Source organism: Pseudophryne corroboree, chromosome 11 (assembly GCF_028390025.1).
Source record: "Pseudophryne corroboree isolate aPseCor3 chromosome 11, aPseCor3.hap2, whole genome shotgun sequence".
NCBI lineage: Eukaryota > Metazoa > Chordata > Amphibia > Anura > Myobatrachidae > Pseudophryne > Pseudophryne corroboree.
The window spans coordinates 34,652,118-34,668,715 of record NC_086454.1 but is presented as its reverse complement, the minus strand read 5'-3'; the positions used below and the strand labels follow the sequence as shown (position 1 = coordinate 34,668,715).

The following is a 16,598-nucleotide window of genomic DNA, read 5'->3' as shown; positions in this document are numbered from 1 at the left end:
CCAAGTTGATCGCAGCAGGAAATTTTTTAGCAGTTGGGCAAAACCATGTGCACTGCAGGGGGGGGCAGATATAACATGTGCAGAGAGAGTTAGATGTGGGTGGGTTATTTTGTTTCTGTGCAGGGTAATACTGGCTGCTTTATTTTTACACTGCAATTTAGATTGCAGATTGAACTCACCACACCCAAATCTAACAACTCTCTCTGCACATGTTAGATCTGCCTCCCCTGCAGTGCACATGGTTTTGCCCAGCTGCTAACAAATTTCCTGCTGCGATCAACTTGGAATTACCCCCCAGAATGCAGGACACCAGTCACTAGTGGTGAATGTAATGTGAGGATACAAATACCTAGACACAGCAAGAATTATACCAAGTAAAATAACAAAGCATTATCCATAGGTACATAACAACCAATACTAAAAATCACATAACATAAAAACCAGGGAAATTGTACTGTGCCATTACATATACATACACAATAAAAGAAAGAAATAAACACTGAGACTCACACTGTACAAGAACCTGAGAAGTAGTGCTGTGCAGGTATCTCTACATACAGAGGAGCCAATACTGAAAATTACACAGAATAAGAACCAGAGAAGTACTACTGTGAGGTGAACCACATGAACAAAATAAGACTCTCCAACAGTACATGAGTCAGAGAAGTAGCACTGTGTAGTTACACATACATACACAGTACATGAGTCAGAGAAGTAGCACTGTGTAGTTACACATACATACACAGTACATGAATCAGAGAAGTAGCACTGTGTAGTTATACATACATACATACATACATACATACATACATACATAGTACATGAATCAGAGAAGTAGCACTGTGTAGTTATACATACACAGTACATGAATCAGAGAAGTAGTACTGTGTAGTTACACATACATAAACAATACTCACACAGTACATGAATCAGAGAAGTAGCACTGTGTAGTTACACATACATACACACACAGTATATGAAACAGAGAAGTAGCACTGTGTAGTTACACATACATACAAAATACTCACACAGTATATTTATCTGAGAAGTAGCAGTGTAGTTACACATACATACACAACTCACACAGTATATGAATCAGAGAAGTAGCACTGTGTAGTTACACATATATGTATCAGAGAAGTAGCACTGTGTAGTTACACATACATACACACACAGTATATGAATCAGATAAGTAGCACTGTGTAGTTACACATACATACACACAGTATATGAATCAGATAAGTAGCACTGTGTAGTTACACATACATACAAAATACTCACACAGTATATTTATCTGAGAAGTAGCACTGTGTAGTTACACATACTTACACAACTCACACAGTATCTGAATCAGAGAAGTAGCACTGTGTAGTTACACATACTTACACAACTCACACAGTATCTGAATCAGAGAAGTAGCACTGTGTAGTTACACATACATACACAGTACATGAATCAGAGAAGTAGCACTGTGTAGTTACACATACATACACAACTCACACAGTATCTGAATCTGAGAAGTAGCACTCTGTAGTTACACATACATACACAATACTCACACAGTATATGAATCTGAGAAGTAGCACTGTGTAGTTACACATACATACACAATACTCACACAGTATCTGAATCTGAGAAGTAGCACTGTGTAGTTACACATACATACACAATACTCCACAGTATATGAATCTGAGAAGTAGCACTGTGTAGTTACACATACATACACAATACTCCACAGTATATGAATCTGAGAAGTAGCACTGTGTAGTTACACATACATACAATATAAAGACAAATATTGAGAATCAGAGCGTATACAAATGAATATTGAGAATCACACCGAATAAGAACCAGAGTAGTACTGCGCAATTATTCATACATGCAGAATAGGAATCAAATTAGAGAATTACCCAATATACAAATCAGTAGTATTATTTAGCTATCCATACAGACAAAATAACAATCAATACACAGAATCACACTACTTCTCTAAACTGTAATACAGGTCATTATAACTGAGGTAAGCATACATGTTGGTTAATAAGCTTCTGACAAAAATAAATAAATAACCCTATTTTATATCTGGTAGGAATATAGATTGTAAGCTCCTCTGGTGCAGGGAGTGATGTGAAAGACTGATATATTCTCTGTAATTCGCTGTGCACAAATTAAAGAACAGACACTAAATAAATAAGTAAATACTGAATAACATGTCAATATACTGTATGTCAGGAATGGACACAAAGCGAAGAAACCATTTGTAGAACTGAAAATCGTCTCGTACAAATAATAATGTCATTTTTCAATACGCCTAGCAACGTCTCATCCGGAAGCCCGATCACAGCCTCTGAATACTGCGGAGTGGGGGGGGGGGGGCTGGGGAGCCAGGTTCGCCGTATGTGAAATTACCTTTATTTGTCGGTGTGTTTTTCATAATAGAAGTTGTGAAGAATGTGAGTACTCCCATCCTCTTTCTTTTCTACCCATCTGTAAATACTTGAGCAGGCAGCTATCTGCTTTTTATCACGGCCTGTACCTGCCGGTGCCTGATCGACGCCTCACAGAGACATGTACTTGACAGAATGTTTCACTTCAAAACCAGCAGCTGATATATTGGGATCTTAGTATTCAGATGCAGCGACTGCCTAATCTCCAGCCCTGTTTGAAAACATCTGAAATGTTTTATTTTTATGTTTGTAATGAGATGTTCTGAGTGAAAGACGGAATCTTCCCCTGATTACGCTGCGTCACAGAAGTCGCAGCACCCAGAAAGATCCCGGGCTAGGGGCAGGCGTGGCGGCAACGGCTGGTACGGAGCTGCCAGGAGTGTACGGAGCTTGGGCTACATATATAAGCACATATATATGCCCAGGTGTGTTGGGCTGCAGTACTTTTGCAGGTAGGTGTTGGTTCGGATTTGCGGACAGTAACTGAAATCTTCTCTAGCCACAGAAACCATCTCCGTCAAGGTTACGAGGAACCTACGTCCACTTAGGACCATGATTCCAATTGCCTTCATCCCACAGCGTCAGGGGCTGGATTTTGTGTTACACACATGAGAAAGCTGCTGTATTTATCCCCCTCATTTACAGAACGTGCCAATGGCAGATAAAGAATCCCAGACCTTCCACGTCTACTGGCAGGAGATCACGTGAACGTAGGGTTTCCTGAATATTGCAATGAACTTGGAGAGGTGCTCTGGATTGGTTTAAAACTACCTAGGAGCTCGAGACTTGTTGTGTACAGGAATATGTGAGGGGCTTGCGGTGGATATTACAGAATGTTGGGTCTTTCCGTGGACCCCACTGCTTAAATAAGTTGCAGGGCCCATAACAGATTTAATGGACAAGGAGGGAAAACTGTTCCTGTGTAAAATGTCTGCGACTATGGGGGTAATTCCAAGTTGATCGCAGCAGGAATTTTTTTTAGCAGTTGGGCAAAACCATGTGCACTGCAGGGGGGGCAGATGTAACATGTGCAGAAAGAGTTAGATTTGGGTGGGTTATTTTGTTTCTGTGCAGGGTAAATACTGGCTGCTTTATTTTTACACTGCAAATTAGATTTCAGTTTAAACACACCCCACCCAAATCTAACTCTCTCTGCACATGTTAAATCTCCCCCCCCCCCCCCCCTGCAGTGCACATGGTTTTGCCCAACTGCTAACAAAATTCCTGCTGCGATCAACTTGGAATTACCCCCTATACCCAGACATAACCAAGACGCAATGACGCAGCTACACGGGTCAAACAATGAAAGATACAATTGACAATACAGTCGGAAATAGAAACAATCTGTGTCAGGAAAGAAAAAGGAGGACGGCACAAAAGAAAAGAGGCATCTTGCGGTCACGCCATCGTGTAAATGACGAATGATTGCGTGGCATTACTAAACAAAACATTTGTAGCAAATTTATGTTGCAGGCATCCAAGAAAACACCCTTATTGTATTCTACAAAGACAGGATCGGTTGTTGTTTTTTTTATTTGAATAAGTACAATACCGGAATGTGCGTATAAATACTAGACCAAGTATAGCTGAACCTGAGTCAATAACCACATCCCTGGGCCGCATACGACGAGCACAGTTCATATCGAATCCGGCATGAAAGGCGCGCCGCGCTTTGTTTCTCTCTCTCAATAAACACATTGTATATCTTTGCCATATGAGGCAGTTTATCTGCACTTAATAATTCACACGTTAGGATCCGTGCTGACAGCACCCATCAATTCCTGTTTAGCCGGAGACTGAAGAAAATATCTGATCTGTTTATATTCAGTGATCTTTATTTAAAGCACCGCTGTTTATCACCGTTGTGCACCCCCCCTAATAGTCTGAGCATCGTCTATATCAAATACGCCGTGAGGAATATATAACAATTATCTGTTGCTTGGTCTCCTACTGTAATAAACCGGTATCCGGACTCTAGGTCGACACACGTTAGGTCGACACAGGAAGTAGGTCGACACTGTCGTTAGGTTGACATGAACAAGCTTGACGTGGATAACGGTCGACACGAGTTTTTCCCATTTTTTTTTTACTTCTTCATACTTTACGATCCACGTGGACTACAATTGGAAATGGTAACCTGTGCCGAGCGCAACAAGGCACCTTGCCCGAAGCCGGTCGCCATGGGAGGGGACTAATTGGCGTTCCCCGTCACTTTACGAAGACAACGACACCCAAAAAAAACCCAACAACAACTCATGTCGATCTTGTTCATGTCGACCAATTTCCTGTGTCGACCTAGTCACTGTCGACCTAGACACTGTCGACCCAGAGTCCCATACCCAATAAACCAAAGGGCTGTCCAAGATTTCCATAGGTTCTTTAAGAAGGGGTTTTATACTTCAGATTACTGTCCGCCTTTATTTAAAAAAAAAACATTGAGGGGATAAAAACATACAAATGATGTCCAACAGCATGAAACGTAAAGCAAAAATAGCCCACGCCCAAAGAGCTTACAATCAAAGATGTGCTGGGACAGAGAATACATAAGGGAAGAAAGCTGCTGGTGGGTGGGAGAGTCTGCGGCTACTGTAAGACAGAAGCAGCTGCCAATATAAAATCAGACCTGACTAATTGCAAGTTACACAGGTAACCCATCGCAATCCGATACCAGGCTTCTCTCAGGGCAACCCCGATATAAACATCTACGGGATGTTCATAAAGGACCTCTGAATCTAAAATATTCAGATATGAAGTTAGGAGTGTAAATACACTGTCCAGCGTTACCCTGGGATTCATCTGCAGCTCTGATTAAAAAAAAAGGTATTACCTGATTATACAGTATTAGACAGCTACAGCACCTGCTGCAGAGAGAGTGGATGAGAAGTGGGGGCATATGTAAATATATATTTCCTTCCCGTATTTCATCAGATGATACGGCCATTCCCATATATCATGGTCAAATATTAGCTGCACTTCCTATTTAACAAGCTAATATATTGCACAGGGACTAATTACACTAATTTCATAATGAAACAATCAGATGTCGTATCACAATGTTATTTCCTGTGCAGGAACCAAATGATGGCCCTGGGCTGTGATAACACTTATGGTTCGTCAATGACTTTGTCCTTCAGTAAAACATCATCCCCTATAATATGCCGTACCACACGAAACGTGGAGTCCAATTAGGAGACACAGCACTTCCATTATGACAGCTTGTTCCTGTGGGCCCATTGCTGCATCACATTCATTTCAGTACCAATTAACACACCCGTTATGTATAGGACGCTACAACGATATGATTATGCCTCTTTAGTACGGACTTTCCCATAGAAATGTATAAAAACAGAGGAGTGGGTATGCACACAGCAGGCCTGATCCCTGTTTGTAAGTAAAACAAAAAAGCAAGTAACTGTGCAAAACCATGCTGCACTGCAGGTGGGGCAGATGTAACATGTGCAGAGAGAGTTAGATTTGGGTGGGGTGTGTTCAAACTGAAATCTTAATTGCAGTGCAAAAATAAAGCTGTCCAGCATTTGTAGGCTACATGTAAAAGCAGACAGTATTTACCCTGCACAGATTTAAAAATATATATAACCCACCCACATCTAAACCTCTCTGCACATGTTACATCTGCCCCACCTGCAGTGCAGTATGGTTTTGCCCAGTTGCTTGCTTTTTTGCAATCCTTACAAACATGAATCAGGCCCAGTGTACAGAAGTGGCACTGTGCAACTGAACTGAAACACTGAATTAAATAAAATTAATAAAAACAAAACATAAAACACATTTAAAGACCAGGGGCCGGATGCGTCCGAGTTTGCTGGAGGTGCGGGGTTTTTTAGTTTTTTAAACGCCAATCATTTAAAAGGCATGGTTTTGCCTTTTAAATAGTTGCCGTTTTAAAAAAGCATCCCAATTCGCCCGACCAGCCGCACCTCCAGAAAACTCGGACGCCATTACATCCTGCCCCAAGAAATATTCGTAGAACAGATGTCAACCAAGTACCAGTCTATCAATAAATATACTATATGAAAAATGGTGTTCTTGTCTCTGTAAAGCCAACTTTGAGCCAGCTAATAATGTGATTATTGGGTAATCTAACATCCCTACCAATAACAAGGAAAAGGCACTATAATAAAAATGACGTAACAGGGCAAAAAGTAAAAGTCCTGAGGGGACACTTGCCCCTGCTACGGCTGGTCCGTCACTGTCTCCGGGAGATTGTGCTCATCTTGGCTCTCACAATAAGAGGGTGTATCACAGTCAGCTCATTAATTCCCATTCTACGACCACGACCAAACACCTGGGAAATGTTACAACAGCAGAACCGAAGCAACGTTCCATTACCGGAGTAAGAATGAGCGTCCCGGGACATTCTCTACTGTGTGATATTTGGGATCATTTGACAATCCTGTATGAAGTGCCGGCAGTTGCAGGCAACACAGGATATTAAGGTTCTCCCTGCGGATCACACAGCTGACCCCACTCGGACTATTGTAGATGGCGCTACGACCTCAACTATTGCTGCATCTACTCGCAGGTCTCGCAGTGTGAGGCTCCAAGCACTTACCTCATTACAGACTATCCTACCCAAAAAGAAATCCCAAAGCCTCTCTGTAATGTGATCCTGCCCTCCCTCACAGGAAGAGAAGAACGAGTTAATACCGCACAATGCTGCTGGAATTGGTGACAACATGGAAGGAAGACACAAAACGCTGCTTTTTATTAACAAGGCCTAATAGTTTTACCAGGCAGCCACTTGTGTCCTGAGGGCAGAGCATTGTTGGTGATCCTTGTTTTTCTATTATAACATGCTTCCAGGAACGTGTAATAAACTTATACAAGAGCCATAAATGCTTCAGATGAACTGCCACTAGCACAGCAAGCTGCAAAGAGCAGAAGGAGACAATGTGTGCTGGGAATAAATGGGAACACAGGAGACTGGCTCGGCCTGTGTATTCTGCACAGGGAAGAAAGTGGGTCTCACAAACTACTGACTGGAAGCAAACAGCAGCCATCCTGGGTACATGTTTACAACCACTTATCTGGAAATATTAACCAAACTGTCAGGCTTAATCCAAACGCTGATTCCTAAAGGGTGAAAGGCCAAACCAACTGATTTTATTTATCCTACAAATCACTTCTGCTTTCCATTATACACATCATTCCGTCCTTCCCTCCATCACTCCATCCTCCAATCATTCCTGCTTTCCACAATATACGGTCATCCTTTCCTTCTCTCTATCACTCCATCCTCCAGTCATTCCTGCTTTCCACAATATACTGTCATCCCATCCTTCTCTCTATCACTCCATCCTCCAATCATTCCTGCTTTCCACAATATACTGTCAACCTTTCCTTTTCTCCATCACTCCATCCTCCAATCATTCCTGCTTTCCACAATATACTGTCATCCTTTACATCTCTCTATCACTTCATCCTCCAATCATTCCTGCTTTCCACAATATACTGTCATCCCATCCTTCTCTCTATCACTTCATCCTCCAATCATTCCTGCTTTCCACAATATACGGTCATCCCATCCTTCCCTCCATCACTCCATCCTCCAATCATTCCTGCTTTCCACAATATACGGTCATCCTTTCCTTCTCTCTATCACTCCATCCTCCAATCATTCCTGCTTTCCACAATATACTGTCATCCCATCCTTCTCTCTATCACTTCATCCTCCAATCATTCCTGCTTTCCACAATATACTGTCATCCCATCCTTCTCTCTATCACTTCATCCTCCAATCATTCCTGCTTTCCACAATATACTGTCATCCTTTCCTTCTCCTACCATTCCTGCTTTCAACTATATATCGATATCCTGTCCTTCTCACCATCATTCCATCCTCCAATCATTCCTGCTCTCAATCATATACCGTCACCCCACCCTTCTCTCAATCATATACCGTCACCCCACCCTTCTCTCCATCACTACATTCGCCAATCATTCCTGCTTTCCACCATATACTGATATCCTACCCATCTCTCCATCATTTGATCCTCCAATCATTCCTGCTTTCCACCATATACAGCCATCACATCCTTCTCTCCATCATTCCTGCTTTCCAACATATATTGTCATCCTATCCTTCCTGCTTTCCACCATATACTGTCATCTCACCCTTCTCTCAATCATTCCATCTTCCAATCATTTCTGCTTTACATCAAATACGGTCATCCCATCCTTCTTTCCAACATTCCATCCTTCAATCATTTGAGCGTAATCATTCCTTGCTTCCATTACTTTTCGTACCAATCATTCCTACTTTCCTTTGTTCCCTTTTTTTTCCATCCTTCCCTCCATCAATTCTTCCTCTAACAATTTCTACTTTCCATAGTCTTCTATGTCATTCTTCCATCCTCATCAAACGGTCCTGATTTCCACTGTGTACCCATCATCCCATCTTACCCTCCATCGCTACTGATTTCCACTGTGTACTCCATCAACCTATCCTTCCCTCCATCGCTCCTGATTCCCACTATGTACTCCATCAACCTATCCTTCCCTCCATCACTCCTGATTTCCACTGTGTACTCCATCAACCTATCCTTCCCTCCATCACTCCTGATTTCCACTGTGTACTCCATCAACCTATCCTTCCCTCCATCACTACTGATTTCCACTGTGTACTCCATCAACCTATCCTTCCCTCCATCACTCCTGATTTCCACTGTGTACCCATCATCCCATCCTTCCCTCCATCACTACTGATTTCCACTGTGTACTCCATCAACCTATCCTTCCCTCCATCACTCCTGATTTCCACTGTGTACCCATCATCCCATCCTTCCCTCCATCACTCCTGGTGTCCACTGTGTACTCCATCAACCTATCCTTCCCTCCATCGCTACTGATTTCCACTGTGTACTCCATCAACCTATCCTTCCCTCCATCGCTCCTGATTCCCACTATGTACTCCATCAACCTATCCTTCCCTCCATCACTCCTGATTTCCACTGTGTACCCATCATCCCATCCTCCCCTCCATCACTCCTGGTGTCCACTGTGTACTCCATCATCCCATCCTTCCCTCCATCGCTCCTTATTTCCACTGTGTACTCCATCAACCTATCCTTCCCTCCATTGCTCCTGGTTTCCACTGTGTACTCCATCAACCCATCCTTCCCTCCATTGTTCCTGATTTCCAATGAGTACCCTATCAATCCATCCTTCCCTCCATCGCTCCTGGTTTCCACTGTGTACTCCATCAACCTATCCTTCCCTCCATTGCTCCTGGTTTCCACTGTGTACTCCATCATCCCATCTTTCCCTCAATCACTTCTGATTTTCACTGATTTCATTCTTCCCTCAATCGTTCCCAATTTACAGGTACTCCTTCATCCCATCCATCTCTCCTGATTTCTATTGTGCACTCCTTCATCCCATCCTTCCCTCCATCGCTCCTGATTTCCACTGTGTACTCCATCATCCCATCCTTCCCTCCTGATTTCCACTGTGTACTCCATCATACCATCCTTCCCTCCATCACTCCCAATTTCCAGCATGTACTCCATCATCCCATCCTTCCCTTCTGATTTCCACTGTGTACTCCATCATCCCATCCTTCCCTCCATCACTCCCAATTTCCAGCATGTACTCCATCATCCCATCCTTCCCTTCTGATTTCCACTGTGTACTCCCATCATCCCATCCTTCCCTCCTGATTTCCAATGTGTACACCATCATCCCATTCTTCTCTCCATCATTCCTGATTTTCACTGTGTACTCCATCATCCCATCCTTCCCTCCATCACTCCTGATTTCCAATGTGTACACCATCATCCCATTCTTCTCTCCATCATTCCTGATTTTCACTGTGTACTCCATCATCCCATCCTTCCCTCCATCACTCCCAATTTCCAGCATGTACTCCATCATCCCATCCTTCCCTTCTGGTTTCCACTGTGTACTCCCATCATCCCATCCTTCCCTCCATCACTCCCAATTTCCAGCATGTACTCCATCATCCCATCCTTCCCTCCTGATTTCCAATGTGTACACCATCATCCCATTCTTCTCTCCATCATTCCTGATTTTCACTGTGTACTCCATCATCCCATCCTTCCCTTCTGGTTTCCACTGTGTACTCCCATCATCCCATCCTTCCCTCCATCACTCCCAATTTCCAGCATGTACTCCATCATCCCATCCTTCCCTCCTGATTTCCAATGTGTACACCATCATCCCATTCTTCTCTCCATCATTCCTGATTTTCACTGTGTACTCCATCATCCCATCCTTCCCTCCATCACTCCCAATTTCCAGCATGTACTCCATCATCCCATCCTACCCCCAATCGCTCCTAATTTCTATCCTATACCCCATCATCCTATCAGCCAATTACTGCTGCCCATCATCCCATCCTGCCATCCTAACTCCTACATCTAATCATTCCTACTTTCCTTCACAAGCTCTACCAGTCCATCCTATTCCCCATCACTGCTCCCTGTAATATCTCCTGTGTTCAATCATTCCCTCCATCATTCCACCTTTACCTCCGATCTTCCCATGCATCATGCCTGTCACACCTTCCGTCATTCATTTATCCATCCACAATGTCTAACTGTTATGAGTTAAATACCTTCTCCCTTCCCTTCCACTGAATATCATGTCCCTCTCTAGCAACCCACAAACTGTTTTCTTTCCATCTCTAACTTAACGCCTCGCCCTTTACGACACTGTATCCTTGCTTTTCCCGCTATGTGCAGCGTCGCCTGTATCAGTCAGGACACTGCACGATGCCCACATTCCCAAAACTAATTTCAATTACCAGTAGATATGTCTATCTATTAATCCGTACACATATCTTTGGATTCTACATAATGCCTGTGCTTTTTACTCCGACACTGCATATGTATATATTTATTATATATATTACTGTACCGGATAAAATATTTAGTGACAGTCTAGACTATACAATAATGGTGTAGAACTGATAAATATACATGTGTACAACCGATAAATATACTTATACATACGTATATACATATGATGATAATTATTAATTTACAGTCTCTTTATAGAACACTGATATATATATATATATATGAAAAGTCTGACAACACATTGCATGTAACCTATATAGAAGTGAATTAAACTTATTTATAGTGCAACTGCCCTTTTATTTTATTATATGAATACCTACAATTGCTACAATTGGGGACAAACAACGTAATAAAACAGAACTGGGTAAGATCAGACAGAGGTGAGAGGGTGCTGCTCGCAGTCTTACAATCCATAAGATATAATCACCATAAGCTTACTTCATGCGCACAAAATGCAATGTGTACTGCACGGAATGAATGCAGAATTTATGATAAAAGTCTATAATGCAACAACGCCAGAGGATGTAAAAACAAACGTCGCTTGTTTGTTGCCGAACATTCCCATGCAGATTTGTCACGTACAGTGTATTACAACACAGAGCACACACACATATATATATATATATATATATATATATATATATATATATATATATATATATATATATATAATACATACACACACACACACACACACACACATATATAGCACATATTTATATCTATATAAAAGCACACAAAGCAGTGCGATCACTTCAAATGACCCGATTTCCCTCATTGCCGCACAAGTTACATTTATCAAGATAAAGCTCGGCTTCCACACAGGCACCCACCCAGTCCACCTGCATTCCCTACCTGTGCCCGCCACCACCGCTCAGCCAGACACAGACCAGGTCGGTGCTGCCAGCCCGTTATCACTACAGAACAATCTATAAAGACAGCGAAATCTGAGACAGATACAACACTGAAATTCCTGCAGCCCTCTCTGTAAATGGGAAATAATTGTTAGCACCACGTTAACCCCTTCACTGCCGGTGTCCCAGTAGAAGGTCGGCGGGCACGTTGCAGAACCAGGTTTGATAGGAAAATTGGTATATTATACACATTTTATTTTCTCTCCGACAAATCCCTCCTGATCTGTTCAGGACACAACGGATCTTTTAAGTCAGCTTCCCAAAAACAAAAACCTGACTATTCCCCAAGCATTGGAACAGGACAGAGCTCACTTCCCTGTAAGATGATCGGACTAGGTAGGAACCGAGACCCTCAGAAGCTACTGACCCTGCTGCTGTATTTGCAATATTTTTTAACACATTCTTGTCCTCTCTGCTATGTGCCTGGGGGTCGCGGAATAGTTAATGATGCGGCACAGGCTGGTAATTTTCTTAGGAGACACATTAAAGGCAGCAGCATTCAGCGGCACATAGGGAAGGTGACATACCTAGATTGTAAGGGTGGTCTTTTTTTTTTTTTGTGCTAAACTGATCTTAAAAGGTTTTCCTGCAGAGCGGAGAATGGCTGCAGAATTTGCCCAAAGAGGGATCACAATCCCTCTACATTTGTCAACTGCAACCCTGACAAACGCGTCTCTCGCTCTCCGCCATCACGCCGGGCAACTTCCACCCTAAATCCCACAAATGAGAAACTTCTGCCACTCCAAAACAAAAAATAAAAAATCTGCAGTGGAAAAAAAATAAAAATAAGGAATAGGAAATAGTCACAGACTACAAAATCAAGAAACAGTACAATTTGCATCAAAGGCCTCTGTAAACAGCGACATCCAGCATCTTTTTATTTACACGTATCATAAACAAAAAGCACGTTATGCCAGCGGCCAGGGGGGAGCCGCTTTCATTTATCTCTCCCTAGCTAACAAAAAAAGGGATCTTTGTATACCCCCCCCCCCCCCCCTCCATATCCCTCCACTGTCTATTCTAAATATGACTGCAGTTTAAGTCGTTGAACGGGCTAATTCTGAATACAGGCTATTGAGAGAGTACGAACACAAGTATATCCCAGTTTAGCAGTGGATACAATTCGCTGAATTGGCAGTCTAATTTTAAATGTGGCATTTTAAAGCCCCTCACAGAGCGAGTGCCACCTTACCTTATGAGGGAACTTCTAGCACACCAACTGTTGAAAACAAAATACCATTACAGGATCAGCTTTACCCTGCACAGGCCTAGGCCAAAGGGATTCTTTTACACACGCAGGCTTCCTCACTTAACACAAGAATGCATTCGAACTTATAAAAGTTTTGTATGGCAAAACGCTGGAGCGTGATCTGCTCCTCTTCTATTACAATCGACTGTCTTTTACACGCCGGAAAATCCCCACGATAATTTAAAATAATAATTAAAAAAAATAAAAAATAGGACAGCAGGGAGAATTTATTATCCGTCAACATGAACTGTAGAACGATAATATCACAACGTATGCTTAAAGGAATAGTAAATACAGGTTTGTTTGGTTTTTTTTTTTTTTAAATGAGGTAAATCAGCAATTGTCCGTTAAGTGGGATAATTTTGTGGCATCAGAACAATCCCTATTTTTGCTGGGTGACAATGAAATACGATCTGAACGCATCAACTAATATCAAAGGATATAAAAAAAAAAAAAAAAAAGTGAAAGCGTCCTACAGGGTGACAGAAGAAGACGACAGCAATGCAATAATATAAGTATTCACATAATAAGTGAAAGGAAACGTGAGATCAGACAGAAGTTCGGCAGAACTGAGCCGGTTAGTGAAGGGTTTGAACATACACAATAATGGTCTTATCGATACAGGACAGGATGTTCTCTGCCTTTTATCTGGTAAATTCTCAAGGACGGTATTGAGGATACACCCCAAGGAGTGTAGTAATCTGTGGCCCCCAGACACAGTCATACACGGCGACAGCAGCCAGGGGTATTGTCCTCAGAAAACCTGTGAAAGTTTACAATACAAGAGATCGGATCAGGGCTGTGGTCTGATCTGGTCTGGTCTATACACAGCGCTAGGAAATACGCAGAAAGGGCGGCCTCACGTAATCACACAGTATTTACTCCTGTAATTAGCCCAGGACAATAGGGATACATGACATTGATGTGTCAAATCACTTCCAATGAGCCGAAGCACAGAAATACATTTATTTACAGCTCCTGCACATGGTAAAGTCAGGTTATGCCACCGAGATGTAATGCCGATATACATTCATTTTCTGAGTTATTCCACTCACTGTAAATTACAATTAACAGAAATACTGTACACAAGGTAGGTTACCTGCCTGATCTGATGACAGATATCTTGCAACACTGCTTTAGGCATAAGAAATTTTATATATATATATATATATATATATATATATATATATATATACACACACATATATATATATATATATATATATATATATATATATACACACACACATACGACACAATAGAGATAGATAGATAGATAGATAGATAGATAGATAGATAGATAGATAGATAGATAGATACGAACGGTGATATACACACACACACACAATAGAGATTAATAGATAGATGCGGACGGCGATATATACATACACACACACACACAGACAGACAATAGATATGTATGAACAGAAACACAATCTATATATACACAGGGAATATTACACTTGATAATAGATACCTTTTTCATAGAGCAGGCATTAATATCATTATTATATGTATATATCAACAAACAACAGAACTGTTGTATTAAGCCAGTGTAAGCCAGTGTAAGACCATGACCCATATCAGACACTTCAGCTTCTCCAGCAACCATAAAATACCACCAAGTACGACACCAATGTAAGGTTGCCATCACAGAGGGGGCACCAGACACCTAACAAGAGCCAATACCCGATCAATGAGACAGCAATGAGATGTATGGAGTGATAGAGACAGACAATAATCAGCCACAATCACTTACTGTGCACACAGCAGACAGCAGGCTCCGGGGACAGATTGGCAGTGCACAGCAACCCCAGGCTCAGGCTCTGGGACAATTTATGGGTTAAGCATTCTTTTAAGGTCAGTTTCCATGAGTTGCAGTGGAAGCAGAAGACAGAGGGGAGAATCCGGATCAGTGCAGCTCCTGTGCCATCCCGGGAGGCGCTCCTCACTCCGGAGCAATAAGACTGAGGGCTGCACTTTGCTTTTTTATCATGTCAAGTTGGGGAGTGAGATGTGTCTGAAAGTTTCCCTAGAACTTTATCAGCGGCTGCTGCTGCTGCCTGGGAGATAACGCAGCGGGGACTGATCTCCGGCGCCCCCCTGCGGCTAAACAGGGAAATGCGCTCCGGGAGCTGAAAAAGTGCAAAACCTACCGGGGCCGTGCACAACCTACCTGCCAGGGGGGGCAGAATACGGGAGCTGGAGCAGATCCAGCAGGGGCAGAATGCGGGGTTGCTGTACAGGCTCTGGTGAGACGGGCACAGGGCAGGGGAGTGGCTAGGCTTTAATCACCCCTTTCAGATCTCCACGTGTCTCGCAAAGCACACACACACCCACTGAGGATACATCCACGCAAGACGGGGAAATGGGGAAGGAGGAGGTGTATAGCCCCAGCAGGTGACAGTGCAGGTACAGAACAGCCCCCCTCCCCATTACCTCCTGGCTGCAGTGACACAGGATGATGGAGCCCCCGCTCGCTGGAGGAAGTTTGCCCCCCTGCACGCGCCTCTGGGGTCTCTGACAGTTTGGGGGTCTCGGGGGTCTGTCACTCCGGGGAAGGTATGAGAGCGGCCATGTAAGTATTCTAAGCATTTCCCGGCGTGCAACATCCGAAAGTGAGTGGCCGGGCCATGAGTCTAACACTCCCCCCTCCCAGCTCCAAGGGAGGGGGCTGCAGGAGACGGGGGTAATAACAGGGAATGGGGCTGCGCTGCAGGAAGCTGGGGTAATAACGGGAGGGGGCTGCAGGAGGCTGGGGTAATAACAGGGGAGAGGTCTGCAGGAGACTGGGGTAATAACGGGAGGGGGCTGCAGGAGGCTGGGGTAATAACAGGGGAGGGGGCTGCAGGAGACTGGGGTAATAACAGGGAAGGGGGCTGCGCTGCAGGAAGCTGGGGTAATAACGGGAGGGGGCTGCAGGAGGCTGGGGTAATAACAGGGGAGAGGTCTGCAGGAGACTGGGGTAATAACAGGGGAGGGGGCTGCAGGAGGCTGGGGTAATAACAGGGGAGGGGGCTGCAGGAGACTGGGGTAATAACAGGGAAGGGGGCTGCGCTGCAGGAAACTGGGGTAATAACGGAAGGGGGCTGCAGGAGGCTGGGGTAATAACAGGGGAGAGGTCTGCAGGAGACTGGGGTAATAACAG

At 43.3% G+C, this 16,598-nt stretch overlaps 1 protein-coding gene across 4 annotated transcripts in view; it reads right to left on the bottom strand.

Moving 5' to 3' along the window:
* The window catches only part of SOX6 (SRY-box transcription factor 6), a 560,806-nt gene extending 545,304 nt beyond the window's left edge, over positions 1-15,502 (bottom strand). For 2 of the 4 annotated variants that reach the window (XM_063946465.1, XM_063946471.1), the window contains exon 1: positions 15,210-15,502. The gene's annotated coding sequence lies outside the window, so the exon portion shown is untranslated. The remainder of the gene's footprint in view (positions 1-15,209) is intronic. The other 2 variants (XM_063946464.1, XM_063946473.1) reach the window with 2 other exon arrangements.
* Between the last annotated feature and the right edge of the window lie 1,096 nt (positions 15,503-16,598).